Here is a 12,860-nt window from a genome sequence, read left to right on the forward strand (position 1 = left end):
CTGAGAAAAAGGGGATGAATATTTATAAAAGGGGGTGGGGTTATTGCTGAGCAGGCAAGAGAAAGCAATGCACATACAGCAGCAGCGCCTCCGTCCCGAAACGGCTGCACCGAAGAAGCGTTAGCGCGGGTGACCCTGTTTCTGTCTACCTGTATTTTCAGATTAATGTGGGGGAACCCTGCTGTCAGTTTCCCTTTAAACAAGTGATCAAGGAATAGAAAAACAGAGCCAATTTCTTTCAAAAACAGCACCACACCTGTCCTCAGTTCCATTGAAGTGAATGCAGCCAAGTTGTAATACCGCACACAACCTGATGACTGGCGTGGTGCTGTTTTTGAAAGAAATCTGCTCTTTTTTTCAATTCGTGGATAACCCCTTTTGCGGATAACGTCACACGCAGCAGATTCTTTGCAGAATGTTCAGTGACTGTCCCATTAGTGTGAATAGGGATTACAGGAATCCATACATGCTGTCCAAGCCACCCAAGTGGGATAAACAGAACGGCGTTTCAGTCACAGAAATTTCTGCAACCAATCTCATTTTTGTGGTGATAAGGTTGCAAAATGGAAAAGAATGGGGTCTTGAGTTTTTGCTGTACTAGTTCTAAGGGGGATCCAGCAGGGAGGTGGAGGGGCACCGATTCCAGTTCTACCTACTGATGTCACATGATGAATGTGTATGATAAGTGACCGAAGAAGAAAACAATGTAAGGCCGGGTTCACACCACGGTTTTGCAGTACAGTTCCCGTATACATTTTCAATTTGAAAAACTTACGGAACCGTATAGAAAACCTTATGCATTGACTCTCCATTGAAAACCGTATGCGAAAACATGCATCAGGTTGTGTCCGTTTTGCATCCTGTACGGTTTTGTACATTTTTTCCCCGTACCCAAAACTGTAGTCTACCACGGTTTTTGGTCCGGGTGAAAAACCGTATTGAAACGTATAAGTTTTTTTTTTTTTTTAACATGGGATTCAATGGGAACCGTACAGAACTGTGTGCTGACGGTTCCATCCGGGTTTCACCATACGGTTTTTGACTTTCCACAGTTTTTTTTCTTGGAATTTCAATCAAACAAGTGAAACTTTATTCATAATGGAGTGAAAAGTTAAAAAGTTATACGTTTTTTTTTTTTTCTTAAAAAATTGATGCAACCGGACATCATTTTTCAAACCCTATACGGATAAAAATTTGTACACACGTTTTGATACAGTTTATCCAGGCTTTGAAGAATCCGTTTTTTAAATCAAAAATCTAAAAACATGGTGTGAACCCGGCCTAAGTGAAGGGATTGTTCAAACTGAACAATAAGGGGTAGTCTTTCCTCAAGAGTGTGCCTCCAGCTGTTGCTAAGCTACAACTCCCAGCATACCCGGACAGCCTTGGGCCCTTAAGTTTTCATACCCCTTAGAGTTGTTGCAGTTGTCGCGGCTGCCTACTGTAGGGAAGTTCTCCACATTGGTATAAAGTCTACAAAAAATCTGGGTAATGTGCTTGTACTCTTTGTGATGCCAGATTTTATACATATATATATATATATATATATATATATATATATATAATGTATGTAAATTATTTGTTTTAAATAAATGTATTTACGTGAGGAATGTGTCCATAGGCGACCTCCGCTATATGCTGTATGGATGGTAGACAAGCCATGGCGCAGATAGACCCCCTCCCCGCCTGTCTAAGTATGATAATGATGATTTACTGTTCTATCTAAATTCACACCAATTTACCTCATTGTGACAAGAAGCTTTGGTTTACCTCAGCTTGGTATAGGCCGGGTATCTGCAGCATGCCGTGAATTACATTAGAGCAGGGGGATGGGGGAGGGGGGGGGGTTTGCACTATGTGGAACTACAACTCTCATCATGTCGCTTGATAAAAAATAGAGGTTGCAGATCGGCATTGCGGAGGAAGCTCACCAGAATGTGTATGTCTTCTCCTTGTAAGATCGTAGTCTAAGAAGGTATAGGAAGGGTCTTGGTGAGAATGGACATAGATTAAATATGAAAGAAGCAAAAACTATTTATTGGAATTGCTTAAAGGGGTATTCCAGGCAAAAACTTTTTATATATATATATATATATATATATATGTGTGTGTATCAACTGGCTCCGGAAAGTTAAACAGATTTGTAAATTACTTCTATTAAAAAATCTTAATCCTTCCAATAGTTATTAGCTTCTGAAGTTTTCTGTCTAACTGCTCAATGATGATGTCACGTCCCGGGAGCTGTGCATGATGGGAGAATATCCCCATAGGAGCTGGACAGCTCCCGGGACGTGAGTCATCAGAAAGCAGTTAGACAGAAAACAGCAACTCAACTTCAGAAGCGAATAACTATTGGAAGGATTAAGATTTTTTAATAGAAGTAATTTACAAATCTGTTTAACTTTCCGGAGCCAGTTGATATATAAAAAAAAAGTTTTTGCCTGGAATACCCCTTTAAGTTTCTAGAGATAGTTAGCTAGTTAGGAAAACATATTGGGGGTCCATTATGTATATTGTTATGGATAGTATTTTGTAGAACTGGACAGATGCGGTTGGAGGCTGGACTGGTATAGATGGCTTCGGACAGTGTCTCACCCAGACTGTTAACCATGTCACTACTACAGTCTATAGGCCAGTGTTTCCCCGCCAGTGCGCCCCCAGCTGCTGCAAAAGTACAACTCCCAGCATACCCGGACAGCCGAAGGCTGTCCGGGCATGCTGGGAGTTGTACTTTTGCAACAGCTGGAGGCGCCCTGGTAGGGAAGCACTGTCATAGGCCTACATGTTACGGCTGTCACATGCCAAATACGTGGTTGTAGTTTACAATGATCGTTGTGATGAAGAGGCGGACAGGTTATTGGCTTTTTTTAATGTCTCGGATCAGGGTGATGTCTATTATGGATTGGTTAGTGGGGACATGTATGAATTGTAGGGTTAACGCCGGCTGACCTAGGATAAGACACATGGTCCATTGTAGGCCTCCACACATGATGTTTTCATATTAGAACGAAGCCTGGGAGGTGAATGGATGCTACAATGTATTAGGCTTTCGCGTACACGTTTGTACATTATTATAACAGGTATGTGTTTGAGAGATTTACTAGAAAGCTGTTCCACGTGGAGATGTTTTTTATATGGCAGGATTAAGGACGTATGCATAAAAAGAATGAAAAAAAGAAGAAGGTATTGACTCACCAACAGGCCTTTTCATATCTTTATTCCAAGAAGAGGTAAAACAAGTATTTTTTTTTTCTGTAAACGTCGTTCACACCCCAAGGGCTAGATCACCCAGTGCTTTCTTCAATGCAAACAGGTGACAGCTGTATCAACTGCCGCGGTTCTGTAGAAGCTCAGAGAGTGCGTGAAACAACTGTAGCCTGTTTGCATTAAAGAGCGTGATCTAGCCCTGTGAACGAGGTTCAAATAGGCTACAGCTGTTTCATGCACTCTCTGTGCTTCTTCAGACCTGGGGCTGGTGAAATAGCTGTAACCTGTTTGCATTGAAGAGAGCACTGAACCTCATTCACAGGCCTAGATCACTCAGTGCTCTCTACAGTGCACACAGGTAACAGCTGTTTCTGCACCTATACAAACCTGGGGCACGTGAAATAGCTGTCACCTGTTTGCACTGAAGAGAGCACTGGGTGATCTACTCCTTGGGGTGTGAACGAGGTTTAGGCCTAGATCAAACAGGTTACAGCTGTTTCTATGCCTATACAAACCAGGGGAAGATGAAATAGCTGTAACCTGTTTGATCTAGGCCTAAACCTCGTTCACACCCAAAGGACTAGATCACCCAGTGCTCTCTTCAGTGCAAACAGGTTACAGCTGTTTCACGTGCCCCAGGTTTGTATAGGCGCAGAAACAGCTGTTACCTGTTTTCACTGAAGAGAGCACTGAGTGATCTAGGCCTGTGAAAGGGGTTCAAACAGGTTACAGCTATTTTACCTGCCCCAGGTCTGAAGAAGCACAGAGAGTGCATGAAACAGCTGTTTGCACTGAAGAGAGCACTGAGTGATGCTCATTCTCAGGCCTAGATGAAACAGGATACAGCTGTTTCATGCACTCTGTGCTTCTTCAGACCTAGGGCAGGTGAAACAGCTGTAACTTGTTGGCACTGAAGAGAGCACTGAGTGATCTAGTCCTTGGGGTGTGAACGAGGTTCACAGAAAGTAGATACTTGTTTTACCTCTTCTTGGAATAAAGATATGAAAACGACTGTTGGTGAATTGATACTTTTTCTTTCTTTATATGACTGTTACATATATTTCTAAGCTATGGAGGGTTATAGCACCGCCTATCTTGGATGCAGTTCCTGCCTTTACTCTAAACGGCCCAGTGTCATGTTGGACAGGAGTGGGGGTAGTGCTGGCTACTTGGCCTGTAATGCTAGGATTAGTGAAATGATAGATAAGCTATGGTTGCTGAGGCATGCTGGGAGCTGTAGTGTCACAACAGCTGCGAGCCATAAGTGACAATTCACCTGTGGTGTGATGAGAAGATATATGGCTGGACAGTGCGGTGGTAAACTATCCACCTGTATATGAGAATAATGTGGCCCCTCCACAAGTTACAAGCAAGGCTACAGAATAGTATGGTGCACAGCACAACCCCTGCTTGGCCTAACCTCAAGTGGCCTCCTGCATGTTACCTACAAAAAATCTTCCCCCTCCATCTAGACTAACAATACGCCTTTCACTGCCCTGAAATGAAGGATGTTCTCTGGACAATATGTTTTTAGACTGTTACTGCATTATCTTGTAATATATATAAGTTGTGGCCCCCTCTCTGCTGTACACTCCACGTCTATTGCCTGTACTCTGCACCGCCTATGCCTTTCTATTGTCCCCCCTTCAGATGCCTGATCAGTGCCTCCAAACCATCCCCCGTCCATCCGTATAATCTGTTCCTCCAGCTCCACATGTAACCTGTGCTGTCGTGTATGGTAGAGGAAGACTATGGCTCAGCCTCTAATATACATACCCATTACACCCCCCCATATGCTTTATAACCCTTTTTATATTATCGAAACTGACCTCAAGTCCTAAGCCCCCCACCTTCCATGACATTGTACATATATACATATATTTATATATATTGACTTGGTGCTGCTAACAAACTGTTTATAACTTGTTGCTGCAATGTACGTTCTTACCGATGGATTCATGCAATGGTAGATCATTGGACTGTGCTGCGGGATGTTAACGGCAGCAAAAGGGTTAAAATATGCTCCCAAAAAAAAAAAAAAAAAATGTCTTCGGCTTTACTGAGGTCCACACAGTAACATCGTGCATTGCAAGCCTTCTTGGCAATAAAGGAGTTAATACGACCCAGAATCCTTAGTGAAAGTGTTTTGTATAAAAACTGCTGCCATTCCAGACTAGTATTGTGACTAATGTATAATCCTGTTCTGCATATAATGTAAAGTATTATTTCACTCTGTTCTGTAAATATGGTCTCTAAACGTGTAACATAATATAAAATGTATAAGAATTTTTAATGTTTGTATTTTCTTCTCCAGCTTTTGTTTTGTTTTTTTCCTTTTCTTTTTTTTTTTTAATGGAGATACTGCTGAATAAAGCTTCTTGCATGTTTTAATGACCCGATATTCTGCTGCATTACATAGATTTCCCATCCTTTGTGGACTAGTAGTTTATATATATATATATATATATGTCCTGACTATAAAACTAGAGAGGATATGTACATCACTTCCCCTAAATATCCTAAAGATTCACAAACCTTCTCTACCGCCAGCCATGCCAAAGACCTGACGGGCAACTCCGCAAACTATTTCTTGTTTACTTCTCTATTGATCTACAAATCTACATGAAGAATTCTGCAAGTTTCCTGTTAACTGACACTCACATGACAGGTAAAGTCTTAAAGGGGTACTCCGCTGCTCTGCGTTTGGAACAAACAGTTCCGAATGCTGGAGCCGAGAGCTTGTGACATCACAGCCCCGCCCCCTCATGTCAACACGGCCCGCCCCCTCAATGCAAGTCTATGGGAGGGGGCGTGACAGTCGTCACGCCCCCTCCCATAGACTTGCATTGAGGGGGCGTGGCATGGTGTCATGAGCGGGCGGGGCTATTACGCCAAGAGCTCCCAGCTCCAGCGCTTGGAACAGTTTGTTAGAAAATGCTGAGCAGCGGAGTACCCCTTTAAGTTTCCATAAAACTAATTTCTCCCACTACAACAAGCTATAGTGTCCACAAGTTCTCTTCTCGGATACTTTGTTCCTGACGCAAATCCTTAAAAATAGATAATTTCATTTATAATTCACTATATCGACATTCCAGTGGGTCATAAGTTTATATACACCAGGTTTACGATGCCTTTAATAGCTTAGAAAATTTTAGAAAACAATGTTGTGGCTTTAGAAGGTTCTGATTGGCTGATTGACGTCATGTGAGAAGGTAAATGAAGCAGGTGTAACTGTGGCAGGATTTTAAAGGGGTATTCCGCCGCTAGGCATCTTATCCCCTTAGCCAAAGGATAGGGGATAAGATATCTGATCGCGGGGTTCCCGCTGCAGGGACCCCCGCAATCTGCGCAGCACCCGGCCTGTTGAGCAAACACCGGGTTTCAGCGGCAGTGGTCGTCACGTCACGCACCCTCATGATGTCACGCCATAACCCCTCCATTCATGTCATGCCCTCTCCCTTAGAGTTCTTGCGGAAGTGGTTGTGATGTCACACCATGCCCTCTCAATTCATGTCTATAGCAGGGGGCATGACTGTGGTCTTATATACATGAATGAAGGGGGCATGGTGTGACGTCACAACCACTGCCGCCGAAACCCCAGCAGTGGGACCCCCCGTGATCAGACATCTTATCCCCTATCTTTGGATAGGGAATTAGCTGTCTAGTAGCGAAGTACCTCTTTAAAGGGGTACTCTAGTGGAAAACATTTTCTTTTTAATCAACCGGTGCCAGAAAGTTAAACAGATTTGTACTTCTATTGAAAAAATCTTAATCCTTCCAGTACTTATCAGCTGCTGTATACTACAGAGGAACTTCTTTTCTTTTTGAACTTCTTTTCAGTTTGACCACAGTGCTCTCTTCTGCCACCTCTGTCCATGTCAGGAACTATAATAATGTACATTTACGTCATGCCACGTTAAGTCTTTGAAGTTTCAACCCCCCCCCCCCCCCCCCTTTACCCATTTTTCAAATAAAATGACGTAAATAAACACATTCGGAATTGCTGTGTGCGGAAATGTCCTATTTAAATAAAATAATAACGTTAGTAAAACCACACGGTAAATGGTGAAAACTACCAAATCCCAATTTCATATAACATTAAGAAAAAAAATCAAAAGCCATTAAAAGGTCCCATCAAAACCAAAATGGTTAGAATGATAAAAAACTACAGATCACAGCACAAAAATAATAGCCGGAATAGGGCAATATTATGCATACTGATTGTCATAGAAAAAAATAAAGCCTATATAAAATGGGTGTCGTTGTAATCATATTACCCTACAGACTATATATCCACAAAGTGCACTGCATAAAAGTAAAAAAGATCTTAATTATTATTATTTTTTTTAACTTTATATTTTGTTTCCATACATACAAAACAATAACTAAACCACATTCTAATTACACTACCTAATATTCCAACGTTTATTCGTCCTTAAAGTCCCAAGAGAGGGGAAAAAAAAAAAAATAATAATATATATAAAAAAAAAAAATATATATATATATATATATATATTTATTTATTTATTTATTTATTAGGAGGGAAGGGCGAGAGAAAGCAAAGGTTGTTATAACTTAAATAGTCAGTGGCTTAAATTCCAACCATTTGGACCATGCGTTGATAAATGAGGTAATCCTATCATTAGCTGTAGCTATAGACCAGTGGTCTTCAACCTGCGGACCTCCCAGATGTTGCAAAACTACAGCTCCCAGCATGCCCGGACAGCCAACGGCTGTCCGGGCATGCTGGGAGTTGTAGTTTTGCAACATCTGGAGGTGCGCAGGTTGAAGACTACTACTATAGACCATTCCATACCATTCTACTATAGACTATAAAATTCTTGAATCGGGGTGCTCCCACCACATGTGAAGCAGTGTTCCTACCTGCAGGTTACATCGCCAACCCTTATCTGACGTGCCTGGGTACATTTTAGATATTCTATATGGGGTTAGGTGCCACCTATATAACTTCCTATCAGTCTCAAAATGAGATGCGCACTTAGAGGTCCTGGAGCATAGCACAAATGAATTGGCCCATTGTGAAGCGGAGAAGGACTTTCCCAAATCCGTCTCCCATTTAGCACATAGTGGTACCGTAAGGATTCATCTCCTCCTAACAGTACTTGATACGTTTTAGAGATCCCCGGGAGATCCTCTCCAGTCCGAAAAAGACCTGTTTTAATAGAGAGGTCCGAGTCAGCACTGGGAGAGTCGAGGAATCTACAAAGTTCCTCACTTGTAAAAACCTATAGAAATCTACGCTAAGTAGGTTATATCTCTGTAGGAGTTGTGCAAGCGTGGGGGGCTTCCCCTCCATCAACGTATGTGCTTAAGTACATATACCCTGATCCATTTTCTAAAGTTAGAATTAGGGATTTGAGATTGAGTTCTCTCCAGAGGGACCTCCTCTCTAGTCAATGGAAGCAGTGAGTCCTTAACTATGGGGACATCCCAAATAAAAAAATGCTGCCGCTATTGTCGGAAATTCCACTCTTTGTGTTGTGGTTCCCACTCTCTGAATCCATAGTGCCTTCTTTAGAGTATGCTCCAGAACCAATTGGGTTTTGATTTCTTCCCATTGTTTAGAAGTGTCATTGCACCACCAGTATTGCAACTGGTCCAACACTATGGAACACTGATATCTCTGCAAGTCAGGGCACCCATTCCCCCTATATTTACTGGAAGGTGTAGTAATTTAGCTTGTACTCTTGGTTTCTGGTTTAGCCACAGGAATTGAATGATCTTTCTCTGCATCGCTTTGACCATCAGAACTGGCAGATTACGGAAATAATAAAAAATGCCTTCTCTGCATCTATTGTGAGAAGCAGAGAAGGCATTCCTCACTTCTCCATGACCGAGACAATGACCAGGATGCGTTGGGTACCGTCTGTTATTTGTCGGCCCCGAACAAACCCCCACCTGATCGTTATTTATCAAGTATGGTAGCACACTGTTTAACCTACAAGCCAGGATGGAAGAATACAGTTTTAGGTATTTAACAGTGCTATCGGTCTATAGTGCGCTGGTTCGTCAAGCGATTCCCTTGCTTGGGTAGCGTAACTATCAGGGCCTCCAACATTCACATGGAAATGTGCCATGCCTCAGTACCTCATTGTACAGCCTTGTTAAGTCCGGGGTTTGAAGTGATTTATGTATTTTGTAATACTCATTTTATAATCCGTCTCGTCCCAGAGATTTGTTTTGTTTTAGCTCAGCTATAGCTTTATACACCTCTAATTCAGTAATTGGTTTCCCTAAATCACATAGAGGGTGCTGCGTGACCCGCGGTAATTCCAATTTCTCCAGAAAGGAATTAATGGCCGAGGTTGTTGGCTGGGTTATTAACGGGTCTTTTTTAAAATTATATAAATCATTGTAATATTCTGCAAAAACTTCTGCCATGCCCTTAGAATCTTTGATTTTCTTTCTCTGTTTACTTTTTTACATATAATGAATGCGTGATTTAGATTGACGCATCTTTAACCCATTAATAAAAAGGGACATAAATGTACATCATGGTGCCGTGGTACTTAACGCACCATGATGTACATTTACGCTCCACCATGACTGGGAGCACCGGACCGGTGCTCGCGTCATGCGCGGCAGGTCCCGGCTGCTATCAGCAGCCAGGGACCCGCCGGTAATGGCGGACATCCGCGATCACGCAGATGTCCGCATTAACCCCTCAGATGCCGTGATCAATACAAATCACGGCATGTGCGGCAGTGCGGTACTTTAAATGGATGATCGGATTGCCCGCAGCGCTGCCGTGGGGATCCGATCATCTAGCATGGCGGCCGGAGGTCCCTTTACCTGGCTCCGGACGTCTCCCGGGGTCTCCTGCTCTGGTCTGAGATAAAGCAGTCCAGAGTAGAAGATGACCGAGAACACCGATCAGTGCTATGCCCTATGCATAGCACTGAACAGTATAAAAATGAAAGTAAAAAAAAAGAAAATGTAAAATTTTCTTTTTTCACATTTTGCCCCCATAAAGTGTTAAAAAAAAATAATAATAATTAATACACATATTTGGTATCACCGCTTGCATAAATGTCCTAACTATTAAAATATAATCTTATTGATCCCGTACGGTGAGCAGCGTCACATTTTATTTAAAATAATAATAAGAAAAAAATTGATAAAAGTTTTATATGCACAAATGTGGTATCAATAAAAAGTACAGATCATGAGCTCTCATACCGCCGCTTATACGGAAAAATGAAAAAGTTATAGGTTGTCAAAATAGAAGGATTTTAAACATACTAATTTGGTTAAAAAGTTTGAAACTTTTTTTTAAGCGCAACAATAATAGAAAAGTACATAATCATTCAGTGCATAAAACGCGCCAGCAGGACAAGGTCAGACGCCTGGATGGCGCTGCAATTACTGCGGCTGTTTCACACGATGACGTGCTTCATCAGACTGCATGCTCCACCTGTGTAAGGGGGAGGTAAAGTCTTCCGACCCACGTGGCACAGGTGTATCATCGAGATGGATGTACAAAATTCAAGAACATTAAAATCAAAAAATGTCATCCAATATCCTTCAGTATACAAACATACTAAAGTCCGAGTGGTCATTTAAAGGGGTACTCCGGTGCCTAGACATCTTATCCCCTATCCAAAGGATAGGGGATAAGATGCCTGATCGCGGGAGCCCCGCCGCTGGGGACCCCCGGGATCATGCATGCAGCACCCCGTTTCTAATCAGTCTCCGGAGCGTGTTCGCTCCGGGACTGGTTACGGTCGACCATAGGGCCGGCGGCGTGTGATGTCACGCTCCGCCCCTCAATGCTATCATGCCCCCTCCCGTAGGCTTGCATTGAGGGGCGAAGCCTGACGTCACACGGGGGCGGGGGCATGACGTCACACACCGCCGGCCCTGCGGTCGACCGTAATCAGTCCCAGAGCGAACACGCTCCGGGCACCGATTACAAACGGGGTGCCGCGTGCATGATCCCGGGGGTCCCCAGCGGCTGGACTCCCACGATCAGGCATCTTATCCCCTATCCTTTGGATAGGGGATAAGATGTCTAGGCGCCCGAGTACCCCTTTAAACCGAGACTGCCTAAAGCTCCAGTATTGATTATCCATCTCGCTTCTCTCTGGAGAAGAAACTTCCGCTTCTCAATACCTTCAGTGGGGGGCACTCTTTCGATGCCAAACATTTTCAAACAAGAGGGATTATTGTCATGCACTTCTTGTATATGCGAAATAAATCGGGGTGCACCCTTCTTAGTTTTCAACGAATAGATGTGCTCCCTAAAGTGGGTACTTAGAGATCTGTAAAACCGTTTACACGGGCACACTATGGCATACACGAGACTTTTGGTCTCGCAACATACGGGTCCATTCAATGTTACCTGAACTCCTCCGATGCATATATTTTTTTCAGTATTCATAAACCGCACTTGTAGTTCCCTGCCGGGAGCGATTTTTGTAACCAATTAGCACTCGGATTAGATCTGGCAAATTTGCTCTGTACAATAATACTTCCAATGCTTTTAGTGTTTTTAAGAGATGACCGATTTCTGGCTGCTGATGTTGTGTAGATCAGTATCATTTTGAATGATATACCAATGGTTGTGAATTATTTCTTTAATTTCATCTGCCATAGGACTAAATTTAAAAGTAAAAGCAAAACGTTCAGTGTGAATACTGGTATTAGAAGCCATGTGAACGATAGCGATTTCAATATGCAAGCTAAGGAGCTATATATCATAACGCGTGAATAAAGCTAGCGTACAAAGCCGTTTCTCGTTGCTTCGTAGAAGACGCAGTCACATGGCTTCTAATACCAGTATTCACGTTGAGCGTTTTGCTTTTACTTTTAAATTTAGTCCTATGGCAGATAAATACCCCCCTATTTGTTTAATTTTATCAATTTTGCCTGTTGACCGTTTCTTTTTACCCTTTTTTTTTTCGCTTTGGTTTTCGTGGACATGGACCAGATTTATCATTTGGTGCAAGTTGTTAGTAATTTTAGCTCAAATGTTGAAATCCGCTGTTCACAGCGCCTTTTACACAGAACTTATCACCACAGAGGACGCGTATTTTACCCCTTGTGCAGCCATTTCGGGAGTCCCTCCTGCAGTATATCAGCAAGCGTCGTGATTTATTTTCTTTTGTGGGGTTTATAGCCACCATGTGAAATGGATTTTATTTTCAACTTGGGTAGTTTTTTTTTTTTTGTTACTTTAGTGCAGTGGTCTTCAACCTGCGGACCTCCAGATGTGGCAAAACTACAATTCCCAGCATGCCCGGACAGCCGTTGGCTGTCCGGGCATGCTGGGAGTTGTAGTTTTGCAACATCTGGAGGTCCGCAGGTTGGAGACCACTGCTTTAGTGCTTATCTATCCTGAACCTGTGTGGCCATGTCCAATGCTGGCTCAACGGAGGGTGAAGGTTCCCCAGGATAGTATTGAGCAGCCCTTTTTAATGTATTTTGACGCCTTTACATTTTCTTACATTGCTAAGTGTGTTTTCCAAGTGCAAAATTTCTTGGCGGTGATTTGCGCCAAAAAAAACGGGATTTGCGCCAAAATTGCGCAAATGATGAATTACTGACTAAAGTTGAAATCCCACACAGGACCGTGTGATTTTGAGAAAGTTGTAAAAATGAAAGTGGAGAAGATGCGCCAAACTTTGGCGCAA

This window comes from Hyla sarda, chromosome 12 (assembly GCF_029499605.1).
Source record: "Hyla sarda isolate aHylSar1 chromosome 12, aHylSar1.hap1, whole genome shotgun sequence".
NCBI classification, from domain to species: domain Eukaryota; kingdom Metazoa; phylum Chordata; class Amphibia; order Anura; family Hylidae; genus Hyla; species Hyla sarda.